At 45.7% G+C, this 15,808-nt stretch overlaps 1 pseudogene; it reads right to left on the minus strand.

The window, feature by feature from the left end:
* Positions 1-227: 227 nt before the first annotated feature.
* The window catches only part of LOC137661172 (endosome/lysosome-associated apoptosis and autophagy regulator 1-like), a 132,127-nt pseudogene continuing 116,546 nt past the window's right edge, over positions 228-15,808 (minus strand).

Consider the following 15,808-nt stretch of genomic DNA (forward strand, 5'->3'; position numbering starts at 1 on the left):
AACAGTGGCTGCATATAAAAGGCCGAGCTTTTTTTTTTTTAAATTTTTATTTTTTTTACAAACGCCACTCCTGTATTTGGCATGTTTCGGCGCTCGGTTGAAGGGGACACAGAGGAGGTGTGGGGGGGGACACATACAAAAGCTGTAACGAAATCCAGTCCAAAGCGGGTCCCTAAGGCCACGTTGGGGGGGCGTGGGTGGGTGCGGGGTGACTTCCCCCAGCTCCGTCACGGCTCCGCTGTGGTGCTGCCAGACGATGGCTTCAAAGGCACCGAGTCGAAACCGTCTGACGTCCTTGGACTTGAAGGATTTAATTTTGCCAAAAAGCGACTTTTTAGTGGTAAAGATGAGGCTGTCCTCGGCATCCTCCCCCTCCACGATGGCACAGCTGTCCGGCACCAGCAGCTCGCTCTCCTTCACCACCGCGGTCACCACCAGCTTCGAGTATTTATACTCCAACTTTCGGTTCTTTTTCCAGAAGTAGGCGGCCAGGGCGGCGAGGAGGACGGCAACGCATGTGCCGGCGGCGATCCCCACCTTCAACCAAAACTTGGGGCTTCAACCAAAAGCCCTCACCTCGTGCGCCAGCAACCTCTGCCTGCCACGGCACAGCCAGGGCTCCTGCCACATGTATGTGGTTCTCTCGACACCGCTGAGGCAAGCGCCGTCGATGGGGTGATAGTGGCCGGCGGAGCAGCGGGGGCAAGTGTTGCCCGTCAGCCAGAGAAATTGGAAGGTGCAGCCATCACATGTCCCCTTGGGGCATTTACTGGGCACAGCCAGGGTGCCGGTGCCAGGGGAACAGCGGGTCACAGTGCAGGCGGATGGTGGTGGCTCGGCCCCTGCTGCAGGGCTGTGACACGTTGTTGGACCTGAAGAAGAAGATGATGTTGGGCAGGTCGGGGTGGCCGGGGAGGAAATATTTGCGGGGGGAGACGATGCCGTCCAGCGTGGAGCTGGCGGTGACACCCACGAGGCAGTCGGCCAGGCTGACAGGCTGCAAGGACACGGGCGTCTTGTAGCCCACGATGTGGGTGGCACCACAATGGCCTGGCACACGTAGGATGTCACCACGCGGGCAAGGGTCCCCCAGCCCGCCGGCAGCTGTGCGTCCGTCATATTGTCAGTGCAGGAAGCCGCCTTCCTGCCCTGGAGGCCGCAGAGGCTGATGTTGAAGTGGTGGAAGTTCTTGAGGCCCTTGGCGGTGAAGCTGGGGCCGCTGTCCAAGGCCACACTAGCCGCCAGCACTGGGAAGTCGTAGTGCAGGATGTGGCCCGGCAGCGCCAGGGAGAAGGTGCAGTTGTTGTAGCAGAGGGAGCGGAGCTGGTTGCTGTGGGTGCCGGGGCTGCAGGGGTGGCAGGCGGGGGTCCCGTTGGAGAGATGACCCCGCAGGTAGGTGCCAGGTGGGCCGGGGTGGCAGGCGCCCGAGCCGCGCTCCCGGGGGGACACGGGGCGCAGGACCCGGCCGTCTTGGGGGCGCAGCGCCAGCAGAAGGAGGCCACCCCTCCCAGCACATTGGTGACATTGATGGAGTAGAGCTTGGCCACATCACTGGTGTATTGCCGGCCTGCCTCGCGGTACGGGGTGCTCTGGAACGCCCACGTGAAACTCATGGTGGCATTTTTCTCCATGACATAGGTGTAGGACTACTTCCCCTTGGTGCCCATCCACGTCTCCACCAGCGTGTTGGTCCATGAGTTGATGCCCACCATGAAGGAGAGCTCGCAGCTGACACTGCAGACGGTCTCGAAGACGAAGGTGATGCTGGCCACCTCCTTGCTCTCTGCATCCTCCAGCGCTGGGCTCGGAGGGCTGAAGCCGGGAACCACCAGCGTGAGGATCATGAAGTCGTTATCGGAGGCTCCCGCCGCTGTGTAGATGTAGTCCCCGTCCACCTCCCAGCCTGCCTTCCCCTTGTACTCGAAGTTTTCGTGGCACTGTGTCACTGCTGTAAGGCTGTGCTGTCCTAATATTCACAGCACTTGCATAGACCTACCCATATTTGTTTTTATCCAGGCAGTTGGGTACCGTTTTCATGAAACCCGTGCAAGGTGCGCCATGCTAGCCGCAAGACCTTGATGGCTAGCTCAGGGTAAACCAGCTCTGCGCTGCTGCTGGAAGGCTTGAGCCTGTCCTCTCTTGGTCATTGGTGTCAGGGGTATCTGTGCGGCTGCTGAGTGGGACAGGCTAGTGGACTGGCTCAAAACTAGCCTTAAAAACCATCCCTAAACTAGCCTTAAAAATGGCTTGCAGGCTGACCTGACTTGCTGTGACACCACTCTTGGGGTATTTACCACCAGGCTTTGCCATCTCCATTTTGCTCTGCCACAGCTGCAGCATTAGTGAGTATCAAACTTGCTTGCGTTAGGGCAGGCTGGGCTGCAGGTCATGAAGAAACTGAAATTAGAGCTGTGCTATATGGGCACAAGGCCACTGCTGTCTGCTCTTGGATCTGTAGTCACTGTCTGTCTGGGATCTTTTTTTTCCCATGCAGCAGCTGCATTAAATGCTCAGTATTCCTGGCTATGGTGTCTAGGGAGATGGCTTGCTTAGGTCAGAAGGTGGTTGTTCCTCATTTGGATAAATATGAATATAAAGACTATGTCAGAAGATATGGATAAATATAAAGATTAAAGTCACATATAAATGAAACAATTAGAACCCTCTTGGGCTGGGAGTCCTTCAAGTAAGAGAAATACAGGTTTAAATCATTACAAAAACTGATATTACTTCATACTTGTTGGGTTTGACCAAGAGTTTGTCCAAGGCAGCATTCCTTTGAGCAGCAGTGCACTGACATGTTTGAAGCCTTGCACAAGGCACTACTGTAATTCTCTCCAATATTCCCATAAATAGTTGTACGTGTTTGCAGTGCCGGTTGCAATCAGTGCAGTCTGATTCGTGTCTGGCTGATTTCCTCCTCTGTGTAAACTTTGCTTTCCATGAATCCTCACGAGTTTCCAAAGTTTGCTTTCCATGAGAATCTGTGTGATGAGAACTGGATTATTTGCCTACTTGAGAGAAGCAAACACAGCTGGAACAAATTCGTTTTTTTAATCAGCATGAGTATTTGTGAAAAAATTTTTGATTGTGTTCCCTCTGCTCTGCCTTTTCTGACTGATACTTGCACAGAAATGCAGGAAAAATCCATTCTATTCTTTCAATAAGGCCACTACATGTCTCATCTTCTAATTGTGATAAAAAATCTCCTTTGACAGGCCTGCCAGTTTAAAAGTCGACCTCAGTTTATTGAAATGAAAGAAAGGAATTGAACTTCAGCTCTCCCAGAGAATCATTCTTCTCATATCCTGGGCACACATTAGTTCTGGATCTCTGCGGAATACAATAGGAGAGAGGTTATTGAATTGAAGTTTCAAGCACAGAAGCAGAGCTCTGACCAATTATATTTTGCCAGGGCTGAAATTGGACTAGTCAAAAAATAAGGATATCAAACCACAAACCAACGCGATGCAGAATCAAATCTCTTCTGAGATGAAATGCTTCTCTGTCTGGAAATGTGAGGGAAGTGATGCTGTGTTTTTGTCTTTAGTATCTGTCTGCTCTTCATGCCTTTCTTCCTGACGTTGTATCTTTTTTCAATCATAATCTCTACTGTGTGGCTGCTTAGAATTCAGGAATAGGACCAAGTATTAGATGTTAGAGTGCTTTTGCCTTATAATTACTGGACTTGTTGAGGGTGTGCTGGACAGTAGATGTGAAACGTCAAACCCTGTGCTCCTTCAGGATCTCAAGAGGTCAGCCCTTAAGCAGTTACCAACACAGGACAGGAGACAAGACACTTTATCAAACGTTCCCTTTGCTGCAATGAGAAGAAGTTTTGTGATCCGCTGTTACAGAGACGGTGCTGACTTTCTGTTACATTCCCATTCCTGTTGGAAGGGCACTTATGCTCTATGCTTTGTATGAGATGTCGAACTCCAATTTTCTTCAAACATTTTAATTTTGTGGCAAGCTTTACTACATTTTCTTCACATCATACCTTCCCCCAGGCATCCTGTGCACCTCTACACAAGGCTCAGATGCACCATCTGGGAAGCAGTCTGTAGGTGGTCGTGGAACACACATGTATAGATAGCTATTAGCTTCAAGATGCTAATGTCTGCATTAATCATCAGATTGACTCCCTTGTGTTGCATTTTTTAAGAAAGCCTAAATTGTTTGATTTATCTAATTATTTACAGTCCCATTTATATCAAGTTTTCTTACACAAATTATTTCTTCTGATGCAAAGTAAATGACTCAGTTTTTACAGACCTTTTGGTATGGTGCCATCTGCGTTTCTATTATCTCAGGAAATTTTCGTTCTGTGATTCTATTCACGCACACACCACAAATGTGAAATATGTGATGCAAGAAGTCAACACTGGGTCAAAACTAACAAGATACAGGCAACCTCAACATGCTGAGATAAAATGTTCTGAAAAAAATGACTCAATGACTTGCAAAAATGACTAGCTTCAGAGAATCTTTGCTCTTTGTATCAGGCAACTGAGAATTCAGATGGTGCAAGTTCTCTATAAGTAGTATTTACTTATCAAAATGAGATACCAGACTAATATCATAGAATCATAGAACGGTTTGGGTTGGAAGGGACCTTAAAGATCATCTAGTTCCAAGCCCCCTACCATGGGCAGGGACACCTTCCACTAGACCAGGTTGCTCAAAGCCCCATCCAGCCTGGCCTTAAACACTGCCAGGGAGGGGGCATCCACAACTTCTCTGGGCAACCTGTGCCAGTGTGTCACCACCCTCACAGTAAAGAATTTCTTCCTAATATCTAATCTACCGTCTTTCAGTTTAAAACAGTATGTCTGGGTAGCTTATACGTTGTTTAAAAAGTAGTTTCAAGGTTCCATTAACTGAGTGATTTTGGATGGAACCAATGCTGAGGGCCCAATGTTCACACTATGGATATTTCAAGGAGATTTACTTCAGGCTAGCTCTAGTCTGTTCTCATGGATTGGAAAGCCACTAGCAGTTGAAGCCCACCTTCTGGTTTAGCTTCATCCAGAAGGAGACCTGTTTGCATGGTCCACTATTACCCAGTGATGGAAATCAAAGCATGGCTAATTAGGGGTCACCAGGAGATTTTACTTCAAAAGCAGGCTCTTGATTTGAACCAAAATGCTACTGTAGATGCACTTAGATATTGCTTGTAATGACAACTGGAACAAAATTTTCTGTCAAAATCATTTATTCATGGAATGTAGGAATCCAGATCAAATTAAATTATTTAGTGAAATTGTCTCCTTTCTACAGAAAACATCGTTCTCATTTTCTGCCAAAGGTTTTCAACTAATACCAACAGATTTCAACTCATACCTTTTCTGGCAGCCCCAGCCTGGGGCACCAGGCACCTCTGTGGAGATGGGGACAGGCTGAGGCCGGGCAGGACATCAGCCAGTGGGTGAGGGCAGGATCAGGCATGGGCATAGCTGCAGCAAAGCTGTGGCATAGATCAGGCAGAGACTGAGGGCAGGAGCTCAGATCGAGGGCAGGAGCTCAGCTCAAGGGCAGCTCTGGAGAAGAGGTGTGACCCTGGCCCAGGCTTCAACAGCTATTTTACCAAGGCCACCAGCTCAGCTGACCCCAAGCCCAGGCTGCTAAAACCCCAGGAGCAGGGGGAAGCACACTCAAGACCCTGACATGTGTGGTGTAATTCCAAATATCCATCTTAAAAATCAAATACTTTGCTTAAACTGATAAGTGAGGTAGAGATTTTCAAAATTATAACAGAGTATGGATCTCCCACTTGGCACCTTTCTGCATTATTGCCTTAATCTGGAAGGATTTTGACTGCAGTGGAACAGATGTCACATATAGCCCTGGAAAAGGCTGCATATTGCATCAAGGAATACTATGTGGGGGAGCTGGTTTTAATATGCTTTCCAAAGGAAAACTCCCACTTTGAGAGTCCATGTCTTAGGAAATACTGGAGAATTCGGCCCTGAGAGCTGGAGGTTCTTTGTGGGTGATGGACACCAGGCAGCGATAAGGTGGGATCGTGAGAGATTGTTCATACTGAAACAGTGAAAAGAACGAGTTCATAGGCTCCAAAGAAGGTGGCCAGGGTGCAGTTTGGACTTACTGTTTTTTTTGTGGACTGAGTTACTATTTTAGAGAGAAAATTGCCTGCCCAGGGCATGCAGGGAGCCTTAAAAGTTAGAGAGTGGTGGAAAAAGGTTCTCAGACATCTGATTAATTGAGAAGTTTCCTATGATTGTTAGAAAATAAAATAAAACTGGTCTTCTGTAAACTCTAGTCAGCTGAGAAGGTAATTGATCAAGACTGGTCACCAAAACAGCAAGATTTTGTTTGGAAAAAATGAAACTAAAAATGTGTGTTGTCTGTCTTGTCTTCTCACCCTTTATAATAAACTTGGATGATGTTTTTCAGTTAGGAGGGGTTTTTTTAGATAAAAAAGAAACTTTTGTTTTAAGGGGACATAAAAGAGAAAGCAACAACAAAACCACAATCTCCTGACTCTAGAAACTGAAGCTTTTCAAACCAGCTACTGTAAGATTGTAATGAAGCTGTGAGGAGCAGCACCGATGGACAAGGAACAGGGTATGGTGTTCTTCTAAATTAGCTCATTTCCCTTGCGCTAGAGCACAAGTCTTTACCATCAACTATTAGCAGGAATTTATAACCAGGATAAATGAGGCATGTTTATTTCTTTCAGCATCTTAATTAGCTACAATGCCCCCTTCCTAAAGACATTACAGGATACGAAACCGTCTCTGAGCTCGGAAATGTGTTATCTCATATCCTGAATCCCTGGGGCAGGATGCTGAGCAGATTCAGTCAGTGCAACATTAAATGCGGTGCATCCTTGTTTAGACCGTTGGCTTTTTACAATGCTGGTGGGCACGTGTGCAGAAGCTTTTTTCTAATGTCGAGGGAGGATTGATAAAAACCTTCAGCCCAGAGTCTTGGAAAAAGTGCTAAATTGTGAATAAAACTTTGGGCATCTTTAGGGTATGGGATAGCATCTCCACCATAGAGGTGAGGAGCAAGGGGCAGCAGGGCTGTGCTGAGTGTGTGGACAAAACCAAAACAACAGGGAACAAGCAGGTACCTGCCTATGGCTCGGCTAAAAGGAGGAACACATTTGGGCTGCAACGCTGGCGTGGCCGGGAGGAGAGCCAATGTGGAGGAGCACCGCGTCAGCACTCCATGCAGACGATTCTCAACCGCTATAACCCTTGGCAGTCAGAAACTGGCATAAAACCTACTCGGTCCATAATCTAGGTACATCCATACCACTATAAAAGGGTTTGTATGTGTTTTGTTAACTGTAAACACTGCTTTTTAGCTAGGTCAGTTTACAGACCACAAGAACAAAGTGCCTATCAAAGCCAGGAGTAGGTGTCCCATAGAAGGGCCCTCCCTGGCTCTGTCAGAAAGGCAGAGCCGTGCACCGGCCCATGCAGTCAATACGTTTAGCAGCTCAAGAAGATTGAAATGAACTCATTGGATTTGTCACTTGCAGAGCTTTATCCAACAGTCACATTTAATTTCCCAGCTCTCAATGCCTGTAACCTAATTTCTACATCTGCATGGGGTGTGTGGAAAGCAGGGAGGGATGGGGGGAAGCATCAGACTCGGAAAGAGACACTGTCAATTTAAACATAATTTAAACTCTTGGGGCTGAAACGATAACAGAGCAGTGTGGTGAAAAACACCAGCTGACTGTTAACACGAGAACCAGCGCTCTCTGGTTATGGTGTGGTCCCCTTCTCTGCCTTGCTTCCTTTTCTGAGACGTGACCTGCTATTTTGTTCCATCTGCTTTGCCAGATGAGGGTAGAGCTGCTGTTTCATCCATTTTCCCCTGCTCAGATAGTCCCACCTCCAGTTCAATTTCTGTGCTGAGAGATTTGGGTTTCCCAGCCTCGTCTGGGGTTTACAGTCCCCCTGCGTGTCCCAGCATCGTTGCATGTGCCCATGCCCCCCAGATGGTGATTAAGCCTTCCAAGTTTATGGAAGTGCTTCTGTTCTCCACAGTAATCTCTTAGCCAAGTTATCCAGATTTAATTGCTTTAATCATTCCTCGGCTCCTTCCAGACACTCATATCATTATTGTTTGGGTTTTTGTTTTTAATTGCTTCCAATTTGACAATGTTCTAGCTTTGGTTTGTGCTGCAGGTGTGTCCAGAGACCTCAGAGCTGGTGAAGACTTTTCTGATCTTGCAACTGGACTTCTTGGTTACCCCAGGCACAGGGTGCACCAAAAGATTACCCTCAAGCCCAGCTGCTCCAGGTGGTGAAGAGCAAGGATTGACATGCTGTCACCTTACGGCTGGGTGAACAGGTAAAAGCTAAGGAGGGGTTTGGGCTGGAGCTAAAATGGTTATACAGGGGAGACTGCCTCAACGCAGGATGTTCCTTGAGATCTGCTGGGTGTCCCCAGCTCCCAGTGATGTTGGGATCAAACCTAAGGCTGCTGTTCCTCCGTGTGCAGATGCCAGGAAGTGTTTGGAATAAAAGTTTTGAATCATCTTATGACATGTTGCATCGTATCTTCAGGGTTTTTTGAAGCTTTCAATCCCAGAGACATATTATTTGTTCTGGGTTTATTTTTTATTTATCATTTCTAACTCTTGGGGTTGTAGCAAACATCTTGAAAGCAGAGTCTGATGGCTCTGAGATGAGTGCTCAGTTTCAGAGCCTCTCCTCGGTTTGAAGACAACCTCACAGGCTTCCTGGGGCAAGAGGGCGATGAAGGTTGACTCTGGCGTTTCATAATTTTTATTGTCAGTACTCCACAGATTGTAAATTAAAGTGCAACCCCAGCCTGCCCAGAAGGATGGGATCGCTTAACATGTAGTGAGAGGCATGCAAGAAAGACGTGGAGCGAGCACTTCTTTTATATTTCTTTGCTTGCATCTTTTAATTTATTAAATATTAATAATTTATTGCATCTGGAAATTGACATTAGGCAGAAGAAATAGAATCAATTTTTAATAAATATGAGCAATAAATAAAACATTTAATAAATTATGCATGGCAAAAGATTACTGAAAGATTAAATAATGATCTTGTATACATACTCAAGCTATTATTTATTAATAGCTTTTTTCAGTGCAGCATTCATGACAGTCAGGGAAAGTACAGTTTCACCTGAAAAGTAAGCTGGGAGAGAGGAGAGCTGCAAGTTTCCATCTTTGTACCTCAGTGGCTTTCAGATAAGTGCCTCTCATTGGTGAAGGAAAGAAAATGTATCCTTTCCCTCATTGCAGTCCTGCAAACTGTGTGTGCCCCAAACCCCAGTTTTTCCTTCCCACCTGCTGCCAGGCTGAGGCTTTCTGCAGGCTAACCCTTGTGATCCTGTTCCTCCTAAAACACGTAACATAAAAAAATTTAAGAAAAAAACCTGGTGAAAAAGCCAGTGGCAGTCGATTTAGTACCTGGGATTTCGTTTTTAGTCCTCTAAATACATTGTTTTTTCTGATACCACCTTTTCATGCTTAGGGATATAGGTGGTTGTCTCAAACACCCTATCAGACCTGGCTCCCCATGGGCCAAACTCTGTTATGGGACAATAGATTTACTAGAGGTAACTAAGATATTTGCAACTAAACTTGTTTCTCACTGCAAAGTTTTGGCTTTCAGCAAAAAGGATGCAAATACAGTTCAGTGGAAACCCTTCCCCAAAATGCTTTCTGCTGTACAGAAAAAAAAGGGTTTGGTTTCTAAAACTCAAATGATCTGTTTAAAAGCAGATTTATATACTTGTTAATGAATATCTGATAGAAAATATGGGCAAAAATAATTTTTTTTGTTTTCATTTTAACATATGTAGACTGAGTTTTTCAACAGAGACCAAAGAAGTGGGAGTAAAAAGTCCCATTGATTTTTTCTTTTCCAGGAACAATTGTGTGTCAAGAAATTGTGTACCTTTTTAACAAATTTTTCAGATTCCAATTGCTTAACTGTGTGTCTCTTTCCATGTCTCACTGTAGTGCTCAGTGGCAAAACAGTCTGGAGAAGCAGATTGGGACCTGCTTTGGGCCACCCAGAAAGTGGCCATGTCTGCCTGTAGTCTGGCACCTCATTTCCTTCCACTCAGAATTAGCCTGGTGATAAATATAGCTACTAATTATATTTTAACCTACATCTTTTTTTTTTTTCCTCATGTATTCCTTCTTAGAGTGTTTAGTTGCCAGTGGAAGACTTAAAGGAGGTGTTTTATGCAGTCCATGTTTAAGTACCAAGCGATCAGTAATATCACTTTGGTATCTCAGTGAAAAAAAAAGGTTAAACAATGCAAAGGGCAGCTGGTGGCCAAACCTGACCAGCCCATTTCTAAACGATACCAAGCCACATGTTCTTTTCACACGGTTCCAGGGTGAAGGAAGGCTCTGTCTCACCGAGCGTGTCCCCCTGCTCCACCCCAGTGAAGGCTCAGCTGGAGCAGCATCACAAACAAAAGACCAGGGACTGATCCCACTTTGCCCGGTCTCACACACACTTTAACAAGAGTGCAATATAAAGGCTGTCTCTCTGCATTTCCTGTCTGAGGGGTGGACAGGATTACATGTATAAAGTCAGATTATGTGCCTGGATGTAACAACATGTAAGAGGGTGACCTGGGGAATTGGACTCTGCATCAGAAGCTTGCCTTGGTGACAACTCTGGGATTGCTCACCGACTGAAAAGAAATCTCCCTGCAGTATTTTTTGTTCCCTGCCCATTATTACGATCCTGAAGGAAACCAAACTAATATCAAAGCGTGTTTTTTGGAAGGCAGAGAGATTATTTCCCAGCCTGTTCAGATGGCACACTGCCCCTGACGATGTTACCGAGTACACAGCTCGCTCACATCAAAATTAAGCAGACGACTGTGCTGCACTTGCAAAGGCAGGTGTCTAAGACCGTTCAGTGCTGGCCACGCTGACTACAGCTTTCTGTCGAAATACACTGTCAGAGTCTCTTAAGCGAATGGCTGGAAGCGATAGCCCCACGGCACATGCCAGACAATTTCAGTAATGCTTCTTCTGGGAAGAAAGATGAAGAACAAGTAGGTGCAGCGATAGTCATTTTGCTTTTTCCCTCAGGGCCGCTAACGCCTAGCACTGATCCAACCCCAGCAGGTGCCTGGCACGACAGTGTGTGTCTGACTGACAGAGCAACAGCACTTTACTCGATTCTGCCTCTGGTTTTCTTTGCGCTGTAAGATTTGGTTTCTGCTCTGTGAGCAAGCATACTGAAACGCAAAGCCTGAGGACCACCTTCCTGATCTTGAGACAGCCTTTGTCCAAACCTAAATGTGATTTTTTTCAATAAGGCTTATTTTTATTATGTATTAGTCCCAGCTCCTGTATGCAGCTGGAAGGACTAAGCAGCCTCCCAGTGTCCCTCTGAGCTCTATTTTGTCCTCTTTACACCACACCTTGGGAGGTGTAAAGTCTGAAGGGAGCTCAGCAGCTTGAGACTGCTCCTAAGGTTTGGGTAGAAATGGTACCACATGCTGCCTCAACCCTGCATGCTCTGGAGACCCCAGAAGATGCATCTCCTGGGAAGACTGCTGGCAGTGCCCTCTCCTTCCTCTTCCTACGGCTGTTGGCTGAGAAACAGATCTGAGCGGGCAGCAACACATCTGCTGTGAAACCTGAAGGGGGTTTACCTCAACATCTGGAGTTTCCACTGGGAACAGAGGTGTTATTAGGTTGTAAACATATGTTGTAGATGACATTTAGAGTAGAGACGGCTGCTGAGGAAAGGAGGTGTTTAAAACCCCTCTCACACTTCCCAGGTTTTCCCATATATACATGAAAGAATTATAGATGCAAAGTGAGATGCAGGGGAAATAATGAACTTGGCACCTCCAAAATGACCATTTAGATTAAAACAACTGTGTTTTTAAACTCTTGGCAGCACAAACCACCTTCTTACATTATATATAATATAATATTTAATTCCTCAGGGTAGGATCTTCTGATAGGAAGTACTACAGTGCAAGAGCTGAAAAAATTTGCTAAGACTTCACCCTCTTACACTGAAAAAAAGAAGTTTAAAGGTTGCTGTGAGAGAGCATAAACAAATGTGTTTATTTGTGGATGTGTAGATGCAAAGAGAGAGAGAGACTATCTGTGTGTAAGAGAACATCTGACAGTTTAAAAGCTGTTTAAAAAATGTGGGGTGAAATCTTTCTTACCCTCATTTAAGGCAATGGGCTCTTTGACTTGAATGGGAGAAGGACTTTGCTGCTGGTGCTGCTTAGATCCCCAGCGAGAGGGGGAATTGTGTTTAGCTTTACTTGCCAGTCTTCAGCTATAAGAACACTTGCAAAACCTTTTTTTTTTTTTCATTTTTTAAATGGAGAGAGACTGGATTATGCTACTGCTGCAACATGAAAGCAAATTTCCCCTAGGACAGATACTCAGGGACCAATGGTAGCAATGTCTCTTACTGTTCAACAGATTTATTTTGAGATTACCAGCCACGATAACTTTGCAAGGCTGTTCAATTCTTGAAGACCATCCTAGTTTAAAAGTGAAAGTGGTAAATAAAAATGCAGATGAGTATAGCTTAAGTTAAAGTCTCTGGGCATACTGTATGTAGGAAGCTCAAGGATTCAAACTTACAAATTTTGCATGAAAGGGCTGAATTATTCATGCACTGAGTCAGTAAATGAGGTTACGATGCCACAGATGCATTGGCCCTCGCATGAGTATTATAATAAATGGTTATTATAAATTTTCCTGGATTTGTTCAAGGGTAAGGCAGCTCAGCAGCTTTTTACAACTTCAGCTTTTGTGATGAGATACTAAAGTTTGCCCTCCTGGAAGCTACCAAATAGTCGTGGGAATAATCTGGAAGAATTTCAAAGGTGACTACTGGTTGTGACACGTGGGTATTGAAAGCTTCTCAAGGACAGAGTATTGGAGGGGCTTCCAAAACTGGATGGTCCTCAAGTCTTAGAAAACATCCCGCGTTCTGGCTTGCAGTAGCATCCTGCTCTCACTCAAGTTGCCCAAGTGGCAACTTCCAGGTCTGAAATGTCCATGCCCCACCACAAACCTAGCCTGCACTCAGGAGTGCAGCCTGGCTCATTTAATGGTTTCCCCCTGACAATTAGAAGTCCCATGAGAGGTGAAGACTGAGAAGGCAGAGGAAAAGAAGGAAAATAAAGATGGCTGGTGCTTTTTGATGGGCTATAGGGGTGGAGGTGGGTGCCAGGGCTTTTGTTGCAGGTGGATGAATTTTTACCAAGAAACCCAGATACTGAGGTGAAAGAAAAAGGCAATGAGATACGAGTGAGAAGAAAAAAAAAAACAATTATTTGTGTTACTTTCCATTGCGGGATGAAAAGTTACACTGAGCTCTGTAGCCCATACTGGCCACATCCCCATTTTTGGATTTTCTCCTGAACAGCCTCTGACCACATAGCCATGTTCAAGTACTGATGCCAAGGGCTTGCCTATAGGAGGGCAACACATGCGTGTAAGTACACACTGCTGTTCTCATTTGACATCACCAAGTCCATTAGATAACACTGTTTCTGCAGTAAACCCGTACCAGCCAGCTGTGATTTACGGAGCTTCACTCTCCTCTTGGTGTGACTGCTGTTTGTGGGGGTGAGCGTCTCCTTTCCCTGGAGACGTGTGTGGGAATGGCTGGGCTTAGGCACTTGGTCCATCAGCGCAGATGTCCGCAGCTAGACTCCAAACTAATGGTGGTGTTTGCGTGACTGTTCTGCTTCGGGCTTTGCCTGGATCATGGTGGTGATTTCTCCTGTCACCTTTTTTAAGGTGAAGCATTAGTTAAATGTTTCTGTGTGGTGACTGTCAGCTTGTGTTTCTGTTCTGCTTCTGTTTGCAAGCACTGATGTGGACAGTATTAAATTATAAAAGAGAAAAGGTTTAGAAATGGAAGGATTTTAATGTGTTAAGAGAAAGGCACTTTGCTGATAATAGTTTTGAAGAGCCTACCACTCATGTGAGTTACCTAGAGAAAAATAAATTGCTACCATAAAATGAAGAAGGCTAAAAGGTGCTTTTACTCCAGAAATCAGGTCCATGTAAAGGAATATTACCCTTTGATTGTCTGTGCCAAGTCTTTGCCCTCATATTCATTTTACTGAGGGATGAGGCATTAGCTAGTGAACCTCAGCCTGGAGGCTCTGCCAGTCTCATCCATCAACAGCCATGGACACATGATAGGGTGAGACCAGCTGACTAAAGTCATTTGCAGTCTGAGTATGGGCACCCTGACACCTGGGCTGGGTTTCGGTCTGGGACTGACAGTAGTGTAGGAGCCTACGTGTGCAGGGGCAGCTAGGTCCTGGTACGGTCAGTGGGAGTCCAGCTGATGTGCATGGTGGAGCCTGGAGAGCGATCCACCTAGGCAGGATCTTGTCTGTTTTAGGATATACTGGCCCCAGGGGCTGGCTCTCTACAGGCTATGGTGAGACTTTAAACACCTGTTGTGTGTAAGAACCTGTTTTGGTATCCTTTGGTATCCTGAATCCCACCTTTGGGATGCATACGTGTAATTTGTTACTCCCCCTTCCCATCTGTGCTGGAGCTGTGTCCTGCAGCATGTTTCGCTGCGTGGAGGGGAAGTCTGGATCCTGATTGCTCCATGTGCAGTCAGTTTGGTGTGTGAGAATAGCCTTGAGAGACACTGCTGGCAAGATCTCTGCTCCTGGGCATCATGAAATGCACACAGGCTCCTCGTGTCTTAAACAGCTCCAGTCGTTGCCCTGGTAAACAACTTTCCCTCCCTTCCTGCTCAGGAACAGAGCATCTAGTGATGCACATCTTCCAAACCTGCATCCTGAGAAAGCAAAGTGCTGGGCTGCCCAGCCTCTTCCCCAACATGGCAGTGGCACATGTGATGGCAGGGACAGGCAGCAGGGTCACTGCTCAGATGTTGTGGGAAGGCTTTTCTCCTTTTTGTCTTCAGAGGTGGAGGTCCAAGCACTCTGTGTTTATACAGCTTGCAGCAGAAACTCAGTATGAACAACAGTGTGGGTGTCTCTGCTTTCTTGCCTCACAACAAACTAACTGGTGTAGTTGGGAGAGTGAACAGATGCAAGCAGCAGCTTTATTCTTTGTCCTGCCACAGCTGAGATGCTGTGTGCTCCATCAGGAAGTCGGTGCAAATTTTGTTAGTGTCCTTTGGTGAGTTTTGGACTATTCCCCTTCTCCTGATGTTCACTACTTTGCTAAGAGAGTTGCTCTGCAAGTGAAAGAATAACTCATTTTCCATTTTTGTCTCTGTTCGTGTCTTGGCATTGGCTCTCATTGGTTTTCACTGATATGGGTGGTCTAGTTTCTTCTTTTTCCTTTACTAGTTCTTGCCTTTAAGGGAAAACAAAAAGCTGAAATACAAACATCAAGACAAAGGTTTTAAATGAAGAGGGAGTTCATAGCTAAATAAGTAAATGGATAATTACATGTAGCAATTCCAACACATAGTTTGCCTTGTGAATTGACTAATGTTACCTGTGGGAGGGAGAGAGGTCCAAGTTGAAAGGAAGACAGATGCACAGTCAGGCAGGGATTTGAACAATGGATGAGACAGTTCAGGTGAGATCAGATAATATCAGTCAAAATACTTCTGAAAACTACAGTGAAGTTGGTGTGATTCATAGCTGACGAAGACAGAGTTGAGAATGAGGTGCCAAATCACCCTTTTTGCTGAAGCACAGATTTGGCTGAAAGTGGTTCATGTCTCACACCTTTCTAACTATTGCTGTTAAGCGCCAGGAGTAGCTTCCAGAGCAGCTACCTGGTTTTCTGGCAGTGAGTATACAGGTGGGAAGGATAGAAATACGT

The sequence above is a fragment of the Nyctibius grandis genome, chromosome 1, assembly GCF_013368605.1.
Source record: "Nyctibius grandis isolate bNycGra1 chromosome 1, bNycGra1.pri, whole genome shotgun sequence".
NCBI lineage: Eukaryota > Metazoa > Chordata > Aves > Nyctibiiformes > Nyctibiidae > Nyctibius > Nyctibius grandis.